Source organism: Bombyx mori, chromosome 5 (genome assembly GCF_030269925.1).
Source record: "Bombyx mori chromosome 5, ASM3026992v2".
NCBI classification, from domain to species: Eukaryota; Metazoa; Arthropoda; class Insecta; order Lepidoptera; family Bombycidae; genus Bombyx; species Bombyx mori.
In genome coordinates, this window is record NC_085111.1 from 5,929,215 (window position 1) to 5,943,213 (window position 13,999).

The following is a 13,999-nucleotide window of genomic DNA, read 5'->3' on the forward strand; positions in this document are numbered from 1 at the left end:
TTAAAAATACTAAACGGGCAAAATAGGTTAACGATGTCTTTGGAAATTTTACCAAAAACTCCTGCATCGTATTTCAAATCTAATGATCTAATTTTATAATGAACTGTGAACTCACAACCCTGCGAGCTAAATCCATCCCTACATGCACACATCGGACGACCACTACCGGTATATCTCCTGAGATCTGATAAGATTCAAATAAGGGATTAGAGTGAGATGCATGAGCGATTTGCGCGTTAAATCGACATGAGCGAGTGAGATAGACAAAGGGATTATCTCGGTGGACCCCACGACTAGTGCTAAGGTTGTCCTACATGTTATTATGAAGTTTAAATAAAAATAAAGTTGAATTAGTTGATAGGTAATGATTTTAATACTATAATATCGACTTTAAATAATTCACGAGGCATCTCTTAAAAATCTCGATGTTTTTAAATGTTCAAATTGTTATCTATTAATGTGTACACTTCATCGGCTTATTTAAATCTGTGTTGACCAAATAAAATAATTTAAAAGCATGATAATTCCAAATGTTTTTATGTTTCCAGGGCGTGGGATTACGTTAAGGCGGTATACACGAAATCCGGGATTTACTGTGTGCCGGCCTTTTTCGGGATTTTCTCGCCCTGTACCCTTTACACAATAACTTTTATATTTGCAATTCAACGCACAGGTAACAACAATCTGATTATATCAAAGTTAAAATTAAATAAAGAAACAAATATTTAAAAAATACACGATCAATACATGTTACTGAACCGGAAGATTCATTGACCTTTAAAATAATAAGTAACTCATCGTCTTATCTTTATCTTTTATTACAAATGCGCATCACTATTATAACGAACATTAAAATCATTGCTACATATGTATATGCAAATGTGAATTTCTGTGAACGCTTATAATAGGGGTACGAACAGTAGTCGGTGATCCCTACAGGGTGAAACCGCGACCTACCATAGGGTTCACATGGTTGTCATTCATAAGTTATAAGTCTTATCCGAACAATTATTTATCTTTCTTCTTCTTCTTCTTCTCCATCGCTCCCTCACTGCTGAGGATCGTGACTCCGTTTCAGCTTGTCGACTGCCAGCCTACATCGGTTCCGGTCAGTTGCCTGGTGTAGTGCAGCGCTAAGTGGTCCGCTGGTTTCGTAGATCTGGTCGGACCAACGTTTGGGGCTCCGGCCTCTAAGACGTTTTCCTTCTACTTTTCCAGTGACCATCAGACGTTTCAAGTTGTCTACACCTCTGCGGGCAACGTGGCCAAAGTAGCGCATTATGCGTTGCAGACAGGTGGTAGACAGGCGTTGAGCGTTCTCCATTTTATCTTTAGCGAACGAAAAATATATATTTTAGAATCAATTTATCGTGTTACGTGTATATATTGCAGAATATTTGAAGACCAGGTTCAATTTAATTAATGTTTAACAAAAAATAGTTAGATGTGTACTTACCCTCGGTGTAATTTTTATTTTTGGGATTATCTCAATTAGTACGCGTGCGCTCGTGTTCAATGCCGTGTACGCTACAAAGGATAATTCCTTGATCGGTTAAGCTTTCAGCTCCAAATGAATGCAAACTTAAAAGCTCAGTAGGCTATCAAGAATAATATTAACTAAATTATTCAAAAAGAAAATTATTCTTTTTCACGTTAAGGTCATCGACATATTGAAGTTAGTCAAATTCGTTACGTGTTTGTGACGTGAGAGCTTTATATTCAGTAATATGAATTATTTATATTATTATAAATAATAATAAAAACTAATAATAATAATTTAGAGGGACAGTAAGCTAGACAAAAAAAGAACGTCATTTCTCCTCCTTAATCTGCAAGCTCTGTTCAGTTAATATTGAATTTAATGACTAAATTGAAGTATTTGAAAACATAAATGTCCTATTGCTAATTCTAACATGCCTCAGCTCGTTATGTTGGATATAAATATTTTAGTCCGGGATAAAGCGCGCATAATCCTGAGTGGACTACAAAAACAGATAAACCCTAGTACGATTAAGTGTTGAGTTTTTGTTAGGGACTTACGTCTATTGAATACTAGAGGGGTTGGCTTGGTGTATTTAGCTAAACGTAAATAAAAATAGTAATTTTGGTAGGCAGCGGCTCGGCTCTGCCCCTGGCATTGCTGAAGTCCATGGGCGACGGTAACCACTCACCATCAGGTGGGCCGTATGCTCGTCTGCCTACAAGGGCAAAAAAAAAAAATCAAGTAACAATTCCAACAAAAATAATCGTCAGGTTGTCCGTTGTAATTTTAATATAGAGGATTGCGTACTAAATCCGTTGACGATATTTAAATTTAGCTGCGTCATTAGTCTAGTCAAATTACTCAAAATAACTTAATAATGATAGCAAATGTTAAAAACATGCTCAATTCCGGAACTTATAGTAAACAATTACAGTGTATTTTTATAAGTTTGATGTTTTTTAATTCTCATTATCTGCTTCGTATGATATAGTAGGTACCGACCGGTTCGTGGCAGATTAAGAGGTGCCGAAATAATCATTGCTTGACCAATGTTATTTGTTATAATTTGCAACGGACGGCATCCATTAAAAAGATAAATAACAGAGTCTATGAATGTTTTTTTAAATCAGCAATTTCATAGTGTTTCAAATTATTTTTGTTTTTTTTTTGTGAACGTACATATTACGATTATGGTAACCGTAAAAGCTAAACATTAAGTTTCAATATTTAAGTGTATGAGACGAATAAATGACGAAAGTTTAAATTATAAATAACTAATTCATTCGCCATTTTTGTATATAACCTGCGTTCAAAACAGATTAAATAAAAGTACAATACGTTTTGTAAATTTAGTTATTGAATATCATTCGTTAATTCTGTTAGAGAACCTTCTTCACTAGCGACGGCTTTGCACGAAGCTTTCACCGTTGGCATTTGGAATTTTTAAGTTAGTAAACGCATTTTTCATTAAAGACACCGTGACCTCAAAGAGTCATGGAGCGACGCTCTGATCAGAATTTTCCAGACCGATCTGTTTTATGTTGGTGACAATTATAAGACTGCTAAGTAATAATTAGAAACGAAGCCGTGACAATAGACACCATCTTACAAAAATATCAATATGGCAGTAATGGAAAGATTTTAGTGTTGCGCAATTTTTAAGAAACTTGACACATGACCTCTGTACGTGACGCGTGAAATAATTATAAATTAAAGAATTAATGACAAAAATACGATAACCCTATCTTATTTACTTCTTAAATTTGCGATTATCGCAATGGAGAATACTGGTACGTATTTAGTGTGGTAAATATTAATGCTATGTTTAATTTCGCTAAGCATACCTACATTGTAACTTCAGAGCACAGAGCAAAATAAACTAAGATGCAGAGAAAAAGTGTAATGAAATGTTTTGGGAACACAGTCAATAGTAATCGTGTTTCACATATCAACCGATTCTCGTGTTATGAACAGAACCTACCTCTGAACGAAATTTCAGATAAAGTGGATTTTTTTTCTTTTCTTTTGAATCACTCTCTTGATTCTTTATTGACCAGTTGACTTTGATCAGTGTACGTTACTAAATCATTGGAGGAGGAGCTCAATTCACTTATTAATTTAGCTCCTACTATCGTTTTTCGGGTATCTCAAGTTCATTTTGCACGCAAACAACCAGCGCTGGTTTTCAATCGTGTTACGACGCGAACCCACCGTAGGAGGAGAGAAGCCATGTAAAATTGCGAAACAAACAAACAAAATATGACAAAATTAAAATAATTACAAAAGCTATTTGAGAACCAAAGATAAATATTAAGTAAAATAGAAGGATTCTATGAACCTTATTTTATGTGTTCATTCTAATCGATAAAACAAAGGATATCTATTAATTACAGCTATATTTTTTTATTGCTAATACTGGTAGACCCACCTGGTGTTAATAATAATAAATATTTACTAACAATCACGCCACGTTAACTGGTCCCGTGCTAAGTTCGTAAAGAACTTGTGTTACAGGTACCAGATAACGGAAATAAATGTAAGATTTTTATGACACATACATATATTTAATATACATCCATAACCCTGGAAAAGATATTTTATATTTATCATACAAATATCTTCCCTTGGCGGGATTCGAACCCGCGACCCTCTTCTGTAGTGACCATGTCACTTACCACTACACCAGACGGCCGTTAGATGGTCGTCGGAGCCTATAGACCTGAATCACAATGCCTTTGCCCATCTTGAGACACGAGTTCTAAGGCCTCAGTTTTAACAGCACAACGGTTGCCCCACACTTCAAACCGAAATGCATTACTGCCTGACGACAGAAATGAATAGAAGAAGGGTCAAAGTACCACCTTACGGGACACGATCGATAATATCAAACATCGAATAAAAATATAATTTATATAATAAATTAAATAAACACATTTAGCTTTGCATAAATATTAATTTTGTTTTGCTATCACCAATTAAACGAAACGTATGAAATTACGCCAAGCGAAGTAACACCATTACGAATATGGCCACGATTCCCTTCCAATACATTCCATGTACCCTAAAAGAGATCCCAATAATAAATTACAATAATTACTCGTATACATTTCATTCGAGAAATGTTTTTGTTTTTCGTAATATCTTTTGATGTCTTCGGCTCCACCTACGTGACTTATCCAATAACATTAATGCGTCTACGCCTCCTTGCAGGATGTTTGCTATTAATTAATACGCGTATTGAGTAGTCTCTTTGAATACCGTTTGATTTGTTTGGTTAGCAACATTTTGTTCTAGACGTATATTATAATTAATCTGATTTTTACGTATTTTTTTTCTACTGATTAGTTATTGCCAAAATTATATGACTTCAAGACAAAAGTTTTACGTTTTTTTACACAAATATGAAAACAAACTATAAACTGATAATAGTCTCTAATTAGCGGAATATGTTAAATTGTATACAAAGTCAATCAAATTACTTGTAAAATCGCACGTTACTTTTATCTAGCATTGTATAAAAGGTCATCCACATTCAGTACGTAGCGCTTTACCGCTGTCCGCTGTCTGTGTGCCGCTTAAGCCAGATTTCAATAGAGTATAATCTCGCCCTAATGAATCTCCAATCCGGATTACCGAGGGGCCCCTATAATGGCTGCACGAGGCTCATTGCGAACGAGCGGGATGGCTTTAGAAAAACTTTGATTAGTCGAGTGCATCGCCACATTCGAGTATCGGCTGATTCGATCGATTAATATCTAAGTTTCTCGTCTACAATGTCTTTGAATTTGAAATTTCATTTTTAGGTGAACACAAAACTCTGTTCTATGGATGTAAAGCTTTGACAATTTTTTGTTGTTGAACAAATCTTTTTTTTATTACTAATACTAGCTGACCCGGCAGACTTCGTGGTGCCTCAATCGATAAATAAAAGACCTAAACTTTTGTATAAAATAAACTTAAAACAAACAAAAGGAATCCGTCCGACGGGGGACATCATATCAAAGGAAAAACAAAATTGTTATTTTTATTTAATTCCGAGCATTTTAATATTTATCTACTTTTTAAGCCTCTGGATTTCCACAAATAATCCAAGACCAAAATTAGCCAAACCGGTCCAGCCGCTCTCGAATTTTAGCGAGATTAACGAACAGCAATACATTTATATATACATACAGATATTAGTTGTTCATACAACAAACTTCATCTTTATTCGGGTGTCTGATTTGGTCCAATAAATTGTAAAGGACTAGTGACGTCCAGCTAATCTCATTGGCAAGCATTAGAACGGCTTTGTACGGACAGATCGCGCTCGCACGTCGAAATTACCTAGCAATTGGTAGCTGTGCCGAATTGCCTGCGGGCTCAGTCTAAATCGGCTGCAGACACTTTTATTGCCCTGACAAAATCCCGCTGACCCGGGCTCGAGCCGATCCCGGGATTCGTTTTATCCGGGCTCCGCTTAATCCCGGATTTGACGTCGCTTAATCCGAACCCGTGTTGGATATCGCGTCGACACAGGCCTCGCCCGCGCTCTTGTTTCTATATTCCTTATTGATTTCGTATTTAGCGCGCACCTTCATTGATGTCAAATAAAACCTTCGTAAACAAAGAGAAACTTTTTCAGATTATTTGCGTTTCAGCTGTCACGATAAATAATATTTTTATTACTGTAGAATTTAATATTTCAATCGAGATGAAAGTAATCCATAACTATGAATGCGACGTGGGATTACGCAACGCTGAATGTATTGAGTACGGATATTTGGACTCAATGATATAAAATTTTATGCAAAAAAATGAGGAGATTAATTTGTGTTTTCATTGGATAGTGCGTTGTGCGAAAAATTGAATGAACTGGGAGCAAATGAAAATGTACGGCTCGTATTATTGCATTCTTAATGGTTTTTCGTATATAAATTACGTACTGTTTGAAAACAGTATACCGCTCACCCATACTAACATCAATGAGCACAGGTGACCAGTGTCAGTATACACGGTATTAGTGTATGCTGACACTGTCAGCTGACACAACTGAGCCGCGACATACGACGTTTTACTTACCACTTAAGGTAGCTCTCTATAAAGAACATTTGGAGAAGGATTGCTTCAATATAAATTTATGTAAATTTTATTTATTTTGTAGACCTACAAAGCATCCGAAAGTGTATTAATAATTTATTAATGTATCCTAAATGTTAGAATGAAATACGATGTAACTGTATATTGCATATATCGGATTATTAAATTATATTCTACCCGCGTTTAGAAGCCAAAATTATATTTGATGCCAAAGCGAATAGTCGACTATTTCCCATTTTAATGAGGATTATAGTTTCTAGTGCATTTAGAGTACTTCGCGCGGTAAAATTAATTACTAAATCGAGTCTGACTGTGCGGTCTAAATATGATTCGTTTTCAAAGCACGCGCAATTCACGCTCGGGACTCACTATATTTTGAATGTCAGTTAATCCACGCAACGCTATTATAGACTATTATATTCTATACTTAGATATCAATAGCTATCAAAAGATTTATACAAGAAGAAAAATTTATAGTTATCAAAAGATTATGTTAGAAGAAGTCTGAAAGTGGCACCTGTGACAGAGAAGCTGAGGAGTGCACGTTTGGGATGGTTTGGACATGTGATGAGACGAAACGACAATGAGGTTGGTAAGAGAGTGCTAACTAGGAATGTGGAAGGATATAGAGGAAGAGGTAGACCTAAAAAGAAATGGTATATGATAGAAGAGTATGGAAGGAGAAAACATGTTGCGCCGACCCCAGGTGACTGGGAGAAGGGCAGGACAATGGTGATGATGAGTTATCAAAAGATTTTCTTTTTTAAAACGTTCTCATGTATTTTCAAATTCAATTCAAATTCAAATTCAAAATCATTTATTTCAACTTGGATGTCATCAAAAACACACTTGTTGAATGTCAAAATGTAAAAGAAAATGTTAACTCTACCACCGGTTCCAAAAAAAGCCACAGTCCTGAGAAGAACCGGCGAAACAAACTCAGCGGGATTTGATCTTTGAACTACACCATAATAATCATATTTTCCGAAACGAATTAATAAAAACAGATTATTGTTTTTACTAAGTTGTTAGAAATTGGCATATGAATTTATTTGCGTTCTCTGAGCTTATTAACTTCAAGCAATTTCTTTTTTGGTAATAAATTCTTATATTAAGCAAATAATACTATATATTGAGTACTATGGTAAATACGCTCAAAAACATCGATAAGTGATAAGATATCGTGATCTTTTTTTGTAATTAAGGACCAAGTATCTAAGATGTAAAATTTACAAAATTTTATCGAAATCTATTTATTCATTACTTTTTGTTTAATGTGTGCGTAGCGGTCGATTTGTATCAAATTTGTATATAAACAGATTGGGAAATTAGGATGCCGAAAAAAAAACCCCGAGATGATTTGCCTCTTCCTTTTTTATTTGAATTTGGTTGCTGTAAAGATACTATGCGTGTATCGCAAATAGTAACCATTACTTTGAGTTAAGTCGTGTTCAGCAATTACTAAACATTAGGGTAACTTAGTCGATAATGCTGCTAAGTCCGCGTGCATACTAGCCGCGGTATTATAGTGCGATTGGACGTTAATTAGTCGGTCGCTGTGCTCGCGGCCTAACAATTGGGTTTTAACTTTTCAAATTAAGGGTTAGTTTATCAGTTTGATTTTCAAGCTTAATGTTTTAAAAATCTTGTTAGTAAAAACGAATTAAATTTAATCCTTTTACATAGAGGTGTGTGTGTGTGTGTGTGCGCGCGTGTGTGTTTGTTACTGTGTGTGTGTGGTGGTAGTCTACAATTGAGTGTACCACCTTCCTGCCTATTTTATATTCAGTGTTAAGGATCTAACACCCGTTGAACACCGATGCCATAAGGCATAAAGCATAAGCTCAAGCCTCAGGAGCATAGGAAACAGACATCCCATCCTTCAGAGTAGAACTCATGTGGCTTTGTGGCAATCACATCCAGGACCGAATTTAGAGAGATGGAAAAAGAACAGAGGTACAACAGGAGGAGAAACAAGGTGAGGATATAATTTTAGTGTCTTGTGATGAAGCAGCAACAGTCGCTCAAGGATCAACACCTAAAGGGCTGTGCGATTTTCAAAAGTTCTGTTTTATAGAATAGAACTTCTATTCTAGGTATAAAATCCACAAGAGATATAGAGATACAGTAGTTTGATTAGTCTTTTTTTATTTCAATGGCTAATAACGATTTTCGTATTTTGTATAATTTTTCATTTTATCTCAAAATTGATATTTACGCAACCGATTTACTTACACTAATCAAATGTGTTAATATCATTTCATTACTAGAAACTTTGCATCTTAATTTCGAATTGATTCTAGAGTGTTCTTTGGTTGAGAACAGCGAGGCATTAGTACGTCATTGCGTTAATATAGTTTCAGGAATTTAATTATTGAAATGTTCCGATTCTGTATTAATGAAGCACGTGATTATCCCGCCATTATTACGTATTCGCTAATGCGTTTCACGTACGGCCCTGCGGCGGGAACATAATGAAAATAATATTTGAAATGCTGAAATAAAAGATATTTCAGTTTAGTATACCTTTTTCAGTATTACATAAGCGGTAAGTTAAGTGTGTTTTCGGGTTCACGATCTATGTTACCATTACGCACTAAGCTAATTAATACCATTCATAAAAGATAAATTGAGTAAATGCGTTGGGCGTCCCCCTGCCCGGTGGCCGATGATTTTTTTTATTGCTTGGGTGGGTGGACGAGCTCAAGGACCACCTGGTGTTAAGTGGTTACCGCGGCCCATAAACACCTGTGTAAATGCCACCACCGTCCTCGAGACATAAGTTCTAAGTCTCCGTTTTTACAGTACAACGGCTGCCCTACCCCTAAAACCAAATCGCATTAATGCCTCACGGTAGTAATAGGCAGGGTGATGGTATGTACCCGTGTGGAGTCATAAGACGTCCTACCACCAGTAAAATTACCTCCTTGCGTATAATGACGGGTGTGACGTCCTCAAGTAACGCGACTTTTCTTCCTTTCAGAATATATCTTACTGTGGTTTTAATTCAAAATGTCAAAAGTCAATATAGAAGAAAGTAGGTATATACAAAAGTCAAATAAATCGTCCAAATATAGTCCAAGGAATGCATTGATGGATAATTTAAAATTATCTTCACCTACCCGTGCGGACTTGCAGCGATATGCAGGAAAATATTGGATACGGAAGACGGAGGATCGTTCATTGTGGCGGACTATGGGAGAGGCCTACATCCAGCGGTGGAGAAATACAAGCTGATGATGAGTAAATAATCTTATAATGGCATATCCTTCGATTTTTGTATATCATAGACTCCTAGATTATACTATATTAGACTAGAAGATACTAAATTATCTCGTAATATAGTCACTTCAGTCACGACATGAATCAAAATACTGCGGAGAAAACTGCAATAATTCGCATTAAATTGCCATTATAAGTTTAATGTTCCTATTGCTTGACCTAAAAATTAAGCACGTATTAATTTGATGAGCTCACTGTCCGGTATATTTATATATGTTAATTTAAATAACTTATACTTATATGGCAAGTAATCGATAATACATTATTATAGTATTCCTTTCGTGTGTAGTTTTATGGTACATCCATCAGTGTCTCCATACAAAGCCGGTATAATCCGCGCCCGTATCCTTCGTAGCCACAAGACGCTTGTTGCTTCTGTATACGGCTTCTTACACTAGTCCACATTATAAATAAGTGTATTTTATAATAATAGTACTTTTTTATGTTTTGAAATTTCAAAGACCAGAACTTGTTTTTCTATAATGACCCTAATTTATGAGGAGTCGACTTTTCGTTGGATCTTTAAGCTCAAATTTTTAATCACATGGTTTGATTGCTTATTGTTTGTGTTTAAAACACAAACAATAAGCAATCAAACACATTTCCTAAGTGAAAATTCAAATAAGTACTTAATTACTCGATGTATTGATACGCGTTGACAATATATGCACATGCAGTGTTTTTTTAATACTCAACATGTTTCTGGATGCCACATTAATTTCCCTAAAAATATTTTGATTTTTGAAGTGAAACTTCCTTATCGGCGTTGGAAAAAAATTTACCGTCACATTTTTCGGTTACGCGTCACATTTTTCCGTTACGCGCCATCTTTTAATTAACGGCTGTATGTTCTGAAGTATGGATGCGCATTTGAGAAACCGACCTCATGTCTCAAGGTGGGTCACGGAATACATTTTGTAATTGCAATAATCCCAGGTAACCCACTTAATATCACGTGGACCGTGCTATTATTGTTATTACGTAAAATAATAGGAAGAAAAGTACCAGGGTATTATGATATCAAAGAGATGTATTATTATAACTTTACTCTGACGTACAGCCTTCTTTATTAATTAACGGCTGTATGTTCTGAAGTATGGATTCCGATTTGAGAAATTGACCTCATGTCTCCAGGTGGATTACGGAAATCATTTTGTAATTCCAATAATCTCAGGGAGCCCACTTAATAATATCACGTGGACCGTGCTATTTATTACTGTTATTACGTAAAATAATAGGAAGAAAAGTACCAGGGTATTATGATAGCAAAGAGATTTATTAATAATTAACGGCGGTATGTTCTGAAGCATGGTTTCGGATTTGAGAAATCGACCTCATGTCTCAAGGTGGGTCAAACTTCACGAACCTCAGGAACCCCATTTAACACCACGTGGCCCGTGCTATTATTATTAATTTATAGGAAGAAAAGTACCAGGGTATTATGATATCAAAGAGATGTATTATTATAACTCTTCTCCGACGTTACAGCCTTCTTTATTAAGTATATTCTGAAGTATGGATTCGGATTTGAGAAATCGACCTCATGTCCTCAAGGTGGGTCACGGAATTCGCGTTGATTTCACGAACCTCAGTGACCACTTACCATCGCATGTATAGGTGGCGGCCCGGCGCTGCCTGCAACGCCACCTGTACACCCAGCTGCTGCTTTACGCCTCACAGAAAGGTCGGTATGCTGGCGCCATCTGTCGACAAATACTTTCCAACTCAAACATGTTGCCGGTACAGATGTAGTGAGAAATTATTTACCTTCGGGAAAACTCTGATCTCTATCGGAATACGATTAGTGACATTTTCATCTATATGTTAATACGTGAACCAAAAACCCCCTTTTTACGAAAATTGTGCGGAGGAGGAGTATGAAATTTCCCACACTTATAGAGAATATAGAGAAGGACTTCAGAATCCTATTTTTTTTAAATTATGCTTTAAAAATACATTAAATCAATAAAAAAATATTACACACAATACCATGTATTTGACACACACACACACACATATATACTCTGTTTATTGTCAAACTCTTGTTATTGCTATAGTCAAATTGAGAATAGGTTATTATACTATAGTGTAGACTTGGCGAAATCTGTTATTATAGAAATATAATAAACAGTCTTTGATAATAGAATCATAATAGTGTACAAACTTATAATCTTAATTAACTATAGTTATAGTCGAATTTCATCTACCTACCCGGGAACCACTAGTATCCATTAATATGGAACTTTATTGAAGTGAAACTTCTTTATCGGCGTTGGAAAAAAATTTACCGTCACATTTTTCGGTTACGCGTCACATTTTTCCGTTACGCGCCATCTTTTTCTTGCCCCTACCACGGTTGGTTCAGACGAAGAGTACTTTCACTTTCTCCAACGGAGTAGGGATAGCACTGTATATATCTCCTAATCAGAAGTTGGACGATATTATTAATTTTCTTCACCATTCATTGTTGCCGTACACAAGTGAAGGTGCCTCTTTACTCGGTAACAATAATTATAAAATACCGATGATTTTAAGTGGAGATTTTAATGTAAATTTTGCATCGGAAAATTCTTTGAAGCTAGTTGAATTTCTGAAAGATAAATTGAATTTATCCATGAAAAACAGTCCTCAAACGTCAACAACAAGATCTGGCACTACAATTGATGGAGTTTTTACTCGGTCACTAAATTTCGTGGAATGTAAACCATATATTTCATATTTCAGTTACCATAAGCCATTAATTACAAAAATATATAATGACAATGACAATGATAGTAATAATTCTATTACAATTAATGAAATGCTGTAATAATCTTAGTAGCAAAAAGGTAAAGTGAAATAATTGTATTATTTGTATTCATGTCTATGATAATAAAATCCTTTTGTTTAAACTTTATCTAATTTAACTTTATTTAACCAATTTCTAGAAAGTTGCATGTAGATCATTTTTCGAAAAATAAGGCCATAAAGAAGTTTCACTTCTTACGTGTGTACACTAGTACACGCACACATTTTTTTTTCCTTTTTAATATGGCAAGAATTTAACAAAAATTGGCGCGAAAATTCAAAATGGCAATGAATATTCATTCGAAGATGGTGACAGGCTCCAAATACAAACATGATTCTTTTTTTTTAAATTTATCGTAAGTGTTTTTGACCAAAGTATTTTATATATTTTGGTAATTAAAAAACAAATAAACACGGTTATCGAAGTTTAAAATTCCACATTAATTTGAATCTAAGAATTGCAGTTGCAAAATTATACTTGTATAAAGCCAAGACGTCCCTGTTGGCCAGTTACTTAAACCGACGCGAGATTTACTTAACCGTCGGACGCACATCGGCGTAGATTAATTATTTATAGGCAACCCCACTGCCCCGGGGGAAGGTTTAGCTATCAGACGCTCTCCGATCTCTCTCATGCAAACTACTTGTTCTAACGCAAAATTGACGTATGAACTTAAATATTAACAGATATTGTCTACCACCAAGATATTAAGGTTGGTTTTGGCCTGTCTGAATAATTTAAAGGCCCTTTGTCTTCATTGTCCGGCGCGAGGATCTGGGGGCTTGCGATGACCACCTTGTCATGGCGAGCTTTACCGTAAATCTACGTTGCATCTTTGCCGTTCCCTAATCGCTTAAGCTCGGCTCCACTAGGTTTGCTAAATTAATTCCTACGAATTCGGCGGAGACGTGCTTAGCTACGTTATATACTTCAAAACAAATGTATTTAGTATGTACATATTTGCCGATTAACTAACACTAATTAAAAAGTAAAATTCTATACAGTGCTCAAAATTCGAACACTGAAATATAAAAGTGTATGTACTTTGATGACACTAAAATAACAGGTTAGCTAAAAATAGACTGCCGTATAGTTTCGCTCTTACTCGTTTTCACAGATTATCTAAGCAAAATTTATAGCCAAAATCAGTTAATAGATATTTTTGGAGAAATAACTGAATGATGCAATCATCGACGATGTGGGAAATGATTTCTATTATTAAAAAAGTGATGTTACACGAAACAGAAGCAATACTTAATATTTACATTAATCAGACGATCTAATGGCTAATGCTTCAATGATTTGAGATTCATATGTTGAATACCGCTATGTACCTCGAGACAATACATAAATTTTTTCAAGTGCAT

The 13,999-nt window shown here is 35.3% G+C and overlaps 1 protein-coding gene and 1 long non-coding RNA gene across 2 annotated transcripts in view; one reads left to right on the forward strand and one right to left on the reverse strand.

The window, feature by feature from the left end:
* Positions 1–13,999, forward strand: part of LOC101738767 (homeobox protein dve-1) — a 133,669-nt gene that overhangs the window by 96,712 nt on the left and 22,958 nt on the right. The window lies entirely within an intron of this gene.
* Positions 11,284–12,103, reverse strand: LOC119628896 (uncharacterized). Its single transcript, XR_009973289.1, has 2 exons — positions 12,056–12,103; positions 11,284–11,547 (listed from the first exon to the last, which is right to left on the reverse strand). It is a non-coding gene; the product is annotated as an uncharacterized LOC119628896 (long non-coding RNA).